This window comes from Mixophyes fleayi, chromosome 3 (genome assembly GCF_038048845.1).
Source record: "Mixophyes fleayi isolate aMixFle1 chromosome 3, aMixFle1.hap1, whole genome shotgun sequence".
NCBI lineage: Eukaryota > Metazoa > Chordata > Amphibia > Anura > Limnodynastidae > Mixophyes > Mixophyes fleayi.
In genome coordinates this window covers 69,322,955-69,330,661 of record NC_134404.1, presented here as the reverse complement: position 1 = coordinate 69,330,661, position 7,707 = coordinate 69,322,955, and the positions used below count along the sequence as shown (strand labels likewise).

At 44.8% G+C, this 7,707-nt stretch overlaps 1 protein-coding gene across 1 annotated transcript in view; it reads left to right on the top strand.

Moving 5' to 3' along the window:
• Nucleotides 1-6,404: 6,404 nt before the first annotated feature.
• Nucleotides 6,405-7,707, top strand: part of LOC142143662 (G-protein coupled receptor 35-like) — a 40,093-nt gene continuing 38,790 nt past the window's right edge. The window contains exon 1 of the mRNA XM_075201683.1: nucleotides 6,405-6,504. The gene's annotated coding sequence lies outside the window, so the exon portion shown is untranslated. The remainder of the gene's footprint in view (nucleotides 6,505-7,707) is intronic.

Genomic DNA, 7,707 nt, shown 5'->3' with positions numbered 1-7,707 from the left:
ACATATTTATCATCCTGCATGTTAGGTTTAAGGCAGCTTAGCTATTGGTAGCTTGTTTTGTGGGGCCTTAACAAACCAAGCACTTCAGCCACAAAAGTGGCACTCCTTGTTGCTGGAGTCAGGGCTGCCAAGAGGAATTCAGGGCCCCGGTACAACAAATTCATGGGGCACCCCTTATAGTTGAGTATGGTAAAAAAAATTGCGCCGACTTACGGCAAAAATTTTCAGAGGTGTGGTAATGCATTTGGGGGCGTGGCAAATACGCCATTGGGGCTCTCAATTCGCCGGAGCATCACATATGTCCAAGCACTCCTGACTTTCAGGACATCTAGCACCACAGTGTAGTATACAAAGAATGCAGTGTGTACACAAAGAGTCCAGTCTTGGCCTGCACCCTACATTGGACACAACACTCACCAAAAATTGCCATTGTCCCTACTAGAATCACAACATTTCACATACGGTCCTGCTCTCTCCTACCTGTTCTTCTCACTTTCACCACCTGTGGCTGCATGTTTCTTTAGTTGCGGCTTGTCTGGATCCTGGAATGCTGAGGGCCCTATTTGGGGAAAAATGGCTACATTTAGATAATTCAAAAAAACCCTGGCGTTAAATTAGTACCACCCACGATTAATAATTAGGCCTTCCTCCAGCTCCAATATTACAATAATGTGCCCCTTCATCATCGCCATGCCTTATGATCACACTGCGCCCTCCATGCTGCTTTTGCCCCTTCACCTGGCTCCCCTTCATCACACTATACTATGCTGCTCCCCCCCCTTTTTCAATCCCACTGTGCCATGCCTCCCCCCCTTTTAAACCCCTCTATGACAGGCCCACCCTCATTTTTTAACCCCACTATGAAAGGCCCCCCTCGTTTTTAAACCCCTCTATGACAGGCCCTCCTCATTTTTTAACCCCTCTATGACAGGCCCCCCTCATTTTTTAACCCCTCCATGACAGGCCCCCCCTCGTTTTTAACCCCTCTATAGCAGGCCCCTCTTCATTTATTTAACCCCTCTATGACAGGCCCCCCCCTCGTTTTTTAACCCCTCTATGACAGGCCCCCCTCATTTTTTAACCCCTCTATGAAAGGCCCCCCTCGTTTTGTAACCCCTCTATGACAGGCCCCCCTCATTTTTTAACCCCTCTATGACCCCCCCCCCTCGTTTACTTACCTTTTCCTTTTCTTCTCTCTAGGTCCTCTCTGCTGCTCTGTGCTCCATTGCTCCAGACTGTCTGAATGCTAGGCATGACATGATGAGGTCACACCCGGCATTCAGACAGTCTGAATGGAGCACAGAGCAGCAGAGAGGAGGGATGCCGGCGCCACGATCACATGAGTATTAATATTTTTTTTTACTACCCTGCTCCCCCCAAAGACCGAGCCCCCAGATCCCCCCCTCTCCCCCGCAAAAAAAATGCCCGGGCCCGGGTAATTAGTACCCACTCCCCCCCTCTCGGCGGCCCTGGCTGGAGTGCTTGGTTTGTTAAACCGTACATGACCTTTTCCATATCTTACATAAGGGTGGAAGGGCCTAAGGACAATTCCATTTTGCACCACTTTTCTTTTTTTTCTGCCACTGCTGTGTGGCAATGTTTCCTATATATCCTGTGAACTGCCATGTGTTTGTGCTAAAGTATGTCCGAAAGTGAATGAAAATAATATTGTGACCTGTGAGGTGGTCAAAATTAACTGGAAATGACTGGAAATTAGAGTTATTGAGGTTAATAATAATGTAGGAACAAAAAAAGAGCAAAATGATGTGATTTTATCTGAATTTTTTTTTAAAAAAAAAAAGACAGATCCAAAACCAAAACACGCGAGGGCAGTTTTGCCAAAACCAAAACACAAAGTTAATCCAGATCCAAAACTAAAACCAAAACCAAAATACGAGGGTCAATGAGCATCTCTATGTATTTCTGGTAATTTCCATCCACATCAGTGTGTTCCTGGCTATCTCCATCCACGCTATTGTGTTACTGGTTATCTCCAGCCACGCTGTTGTGTTACTGGTTATCTCCATCCACGCTATTGTGTTACTGGTTATCTCCAGCCACGCTGTTGTGTTACTGGTTATCTCCATCCACACTATTGTGTTACTGGTTATCTCCATCCACGCTATTGTGTTACTGGTTATCTCCATCCACGCTATTGTGTTACTGGTTATCTCCATCCACGCTATTGTGTTACTGGTTATCTCCATCCACGCTATTGTGTTACTGGTTATCTCCATCCACACTGTTGTGTTACTGGTTATCTCCATCCACGCTGTTCTGTTTAACCATCCACGCTATTGTGTTACTGGTTATATCCATCCCTGCCAGTGTGTTGCTGGCTATCTCCATCCACGCTATTGTGTTACTGGTTATTTCCATCCCTGCCAGTGTGTTCCTGGCTATCTCCATCCACGCTATTGTGTTACTGGTTATTTCCATCCCTGCCAGTGTGTTCCTGGCTATTTCCATCCAGGTCTTATTTGCTTTCCTGAAGTTCCATTAACCTGTTACTTTCTTCAAGTCACCTCTGATACCTGTCCAGAGGGCCGCAACCTTCGAAGGGATAAGCCCAAACCTCCTTGCTGGGTTTTTCTGGCAAATAGCTACTCTTTGTTAGACTTTGAGCCTCCGTTCCAGGTAATGTCTTCCTGGTCTGGCTGTTTGAATACAGAAATTCCTGTGTGATTCCTAACACCCACTCATTGAATGTGGATCTACATTTTGTATTTTGGAACCTTGGTTATCAGCTCTCCCCTGCCACAGAGACCACCATGGACCATTACTGTTAATGGCATTTGGCTATAGAAATTTGCATGGGAAACACCGGAATTGATTTCTGGATGTTACACCACACAGACACTGCACACAACACTTTATTATGATTGGCAATGGAGTCGCTGGATAGGTTTTATGATATCCACATTAGCTCTCCCAAGAAAGGCTACAATGTAATAGTATGGATAATGTATTTACTTTAATTGGGTGCATAGCAATGAGAAACAAGTGTATAGACTCTTCTTATTTGTTAAGGCAGAGGCAAGGCTTTTCATAGTTACATTTTGAACAGCAAACAAAGCAAATATGTCTTCTTTGAATGACAGTATTTAGCACTTAAGTATAACAATAGAACTATAAGATACAGATTTTATTCAACGCCAGCTTCTTGTCAGTTTCACATTAAATTGTGATTGTGTAGTCTCCTTAGATAAGAAAAAGTTAACTATCTACGCCGATGTAAGTTCACATATGCACATGCAATAAATAGAAATGCAAATATTGTGTTTTTTCACCTAACAATGTGAAAAGAAACACAAACAGATGTAAACATAATCCTTATTATGGCCCACACAAATATACTGAAGGTTAAATTTATCAACTCTTTGTATAAGGAAAAGTGAGGTTATGGCCCATAGGAACCAATCTGATTCTAGCTATGATCTCCTAGAATGTACCTGACAAAGGATAGCTAGAATCTGATTGGTTGCTATTGGCAACACCTCCACTTTTTAAAAGATTTGTTAACTCTACTCCTGAATCTTCTATATTTTCTATAATCAACATTAAATATACATTGGGAAATATTATATTTATATATTTTCAGGGACAGCGTCTGTAAATGTGAGGCCCCATGTGACATACTGTGGGACCCTGTGCTATAGTTATCCCTTTCAATATCCGATTCATAGTTGCTGTGCCCACCCCCCCTATCTTTGCTTCTCCCAGGTTCTCTCTCTTCTTCCCCCCTCTCCATGTAGCCCTTTGTAGTTGTCTTTCCCTGTTCCCTCTGGTAACGTCTCCTTTTGGCTCTCTCTCCACCTGCCTTTGGTTCTTTCTGCTCTTTTTCCCATCTATGGTTTCCCATCCCCCTTTGATTCCCACTACTCTCCTCCCACTTGTGTCTTTTCTCTGGTACTCTCTCACCAACCCCATATCCAGTTCACTCTCACCATCCCCACCCCGGTTCCCCCACCACACACAGTCTACTTACCTTAACGACCATTTGAGCTGCTTAGCTTAGAGCCTCATGAAAAGGAAATGTATAATAAAATGGGAAGCATTAGTGGTTTTAATGTCAGAGTGTTAAAGCATTTCAAGGCAAGACCACCATCAGAAATCAGAGGGCCCAGGTCAGATGGTAAAAGCAGGGTCTTCCACTCCCTCCCCCATGCTCAGACACCATCTCACCATCACCCTTACCTCTTACAGCTCCCAACAATTTACTACCCACCCCTGCCCTGACTTTGATCTTGCTCCCCACTCTCCCTCCCTTCCTCCCTCCCACCACCTCTGCACACCCATATCTCCCCACACACACTCCTCAACCCTACAGATACCTACCTGCTCTGGGGGGAGGATGGCTCTAGTCTTCCACACAGCAGCTCAAACAAATACTGCTGTGGAGAAAGAACTCTGCACAAATCACCAACATATTGTTAGCAGTCGCGGTGGCCGCGGGCACCGCCGCGACTCTCACCTTCCTCCTGCAGGAGTCCTGGACGTCGCTATGACGACCGGGACGTCATTTCCGGGATCTACCCAACCGTTGCTAAGGCAACGGCCGGACGCCAACAGCAGTAGCGCCGCGTCCCGGCGGCTGGGGATAGCCGGGCGCATGCGCAAGAATAAACAAGCCTGTGGGCTAACTAAGTAATTATTACTGTCAGTACCCCTGTCCATGTGACTTAGTGTCAGGTTCTGATTGGCTGGTACTGGTATTTAAGGCAGTGAGGTCTGCTGACCTGCTTTGTTCCTGTTCCTGTCTATTGAACTTCTACTGATCTCCCGTGTATGACTCTTGGCTTGGATTTGGACTTCGCTTGTGTATCCCGTGACCCTGACCCTTGGCCTGTTTACCGTTTCTCCTGTTTGCCTGTAACCCTTGACCCCAGCCCGTTATCTGGACTTGCTACCTGCTGCCGGCCCTTGACCTCTACGTGGACCTCACTCAGCTTGCCTGGGTTCTCCCCAGCCGGTACACACTTCACGACCCTCTGTCAGTCTGCAGCCCAGCCTGTCCCCACCATCAGGGGCTCCAGTGAACACCTGATTGGCAGAGTAGACTCCGGGTTGTGTTGTGCCGGCTGGAGGGGTTCCTAACACATATAGGGTGAACAGCAGTGCAACCCTTAGATCCCTTCTCCACCGAAAAATGCAGCTGATAAAGAATGCTCAGATGTTCCCCACCATGACCCCCAACATATTATTTAAGTCCCAGCCCAGTCGTGTCCAGGACCAAAAAAAAATAGAATAAACACATATTAGACAGACAGCAGCACCGCTCTCTCTGGGCCCTTCTTAGTGATGGAGCCTGGGACAGCTACCCTTAGTGGAGCCCCTGAGTAGAAGGGATTGGACAGCAAATGAAGACTCAGGAAGAGTGGTCTTGGGGTGGGGGGGTGCAAAATATTTAAATACAATTTTGGAGCATAGGATACTCTGTGCAAAATATAGCTGGCAATTAGGTTTTTCCCTCTGCAATATAATATTGGCAAGGAGGTCATCGGTGTGCAATATATGACAACAATGGGGTTATCTCTGCAATATATGACTGGCAATGGGAGTATATCTGTGTATTATATAACTAGTGATGAAGGTATCTCTGTGCAATATACGTCTAACGTTGGCAAGTTTCACAATGCAACGCGTGGCCCTTATGTGCCTCTTGTTAATGGCATGCTAACTTCATATTTTGATGATAGGCTTTGAGCACCACATTTATTTAACAAATTAATTTTAAAGTTTTATTTTCATGTTAAAAAGAACATACTGTGCTATATTTCCTGTAGTGGCCAAAGTTTTCACTTATTTAGTTTTCATAATCTGGTTAATTTTCTTTATTATACATTATAGACTATTGGTAGTCACAATCCAAGTGTTTTCATGCTGGTCATGGAACTCTGAAGTGACTTATATGCTTATGATCTAAAGCAGAAGTGTGTATGTATGCATGTGTGTGTTTTCGGGGGGGAGGAGGGTGAGTGTGTCTATGTGTGTGTGTGTGGGGGGGGGGGAGGAGGGGTGTCTATGCGTGTGTATGCATGTGTGTGGTTTTTTTTGGGGGGGAGGGGATTGTTAGTATGTGTGTATGTAGTGTGTATACGCATGTGTGTATGCTTGTGTATAAAAAAAAATTTACAAACCTTAATTATATTTAATTGTGAAACCAATAACTCTATATTATCTTCAAATTGTAGTCTTGATTTCAAGTATGAAAGCTTAAAAGTGAATAGTACTGTATGAGACTGGGTATATTTCAGTATGCTAAAGAGTATTTCAACATTTTGTATTGTTAGTGTAAGGACTCAACAGGATGTGGAGCTCTTACATCACTTCTGGTAGTCACTACATATTAATGTCCCCATACTATCACTATCGCTCATTACTCTTTTGCCTGACATCACAATTGGTAGTTTACAAAACATTTGATATCCCTGTGAAAAACAATGAAGAAGAGATGTTTGGTGAAGTTAACTCCTGGGTTTTCAGCAATGAGCAGGAGTAAAGGTAAGAAGCAGAGGGTTGTTAAATAAAAATTACAATGTTAAATATAATAAACATTAGCTCTCCATCTAGTGCAACTGCAATGGGGACCCGGAATTGGTATGCCTAGCTGCCTCTCCCCTTGTGCATCAGGGAAAGCATAATATAATGGTCCCCCAACCTAGTGATGGGGCCCTATACTGTCCCAACTGGTTCAGGTAAGATTAGCTAGCCATATGTTTGAGATGAGGTCTTCCCATCCCTCCTTGAGACAATGGGAGATCAGGCAAAGTAATGAACTCCCGCCGGTCTATAGCTGGGACCCACCTATCCCATTTGGAAGGGGTAGGGGACAATATATTCAGGTAGCTGTGGTGGACAGGTTAACCACTTGCCACCAATGACTTATGAACTTCAAAAGTGGCATTGCGATTGGATTGGCTGACTTGGGATTCTAAACTTATTTAGTGTTCGTGTCCAGCATAAAGCAAAAAAATACCCAACCCCAGAAAAGGATTTTAATAATCTGTAGCTCAATACATAAAGATAAACACAGGAGAAATACATTTAAAGAGACGAAAACTTTGCCGCTTATCCTGAGTACCAGGACAGCTTATGTAGAGAACCATGGAGGTGGCATTGCAACCTCCAGAGTTATAATTGCACCCAACAGCTGCCACCAGATAGGGTCCCTGTAGGGGTTGATCCTCTGCCTGCAACTCCACCCAGCACTTAAGGAGTATGTATTAGGACGAGGGACATTAGCTTCACTGATCCACACTTTATTCTGTGGCATACTTATTATTACCCCAGCACCACACTCAGGGGCACAGAGAGAAGGGTAGAGCAGGTACAAATTACCGGGACCCGGCCTGCCTGAATGGCCCGGACCCCGCACAGTCTGGTAAGCAATTTTTTAGGGGGCGGGGTGGGGGTGATAAGGGGTGGGGGTGCGGGCTGACAGCTGTCAACAGATCCCAGTCCCCAGCAAACATTGTCCCAGCAGCCTGGAGAACAAGGAGGAGTTCAGCTATGCCTGAACACTGAGTTCTAGTTTAGATTAGGTAAGTATTCTGGGCTGGAGGTGGGGGATTATGATGTGTCTAGAGATGGGATATGATGTGTCTACGATGGGTGGCGTGTTAAATGTGATGTATCCTTATAATGCATGTATTATATACTGCATGTATGTATGTATGTATGTGTATATATATATATATATATATA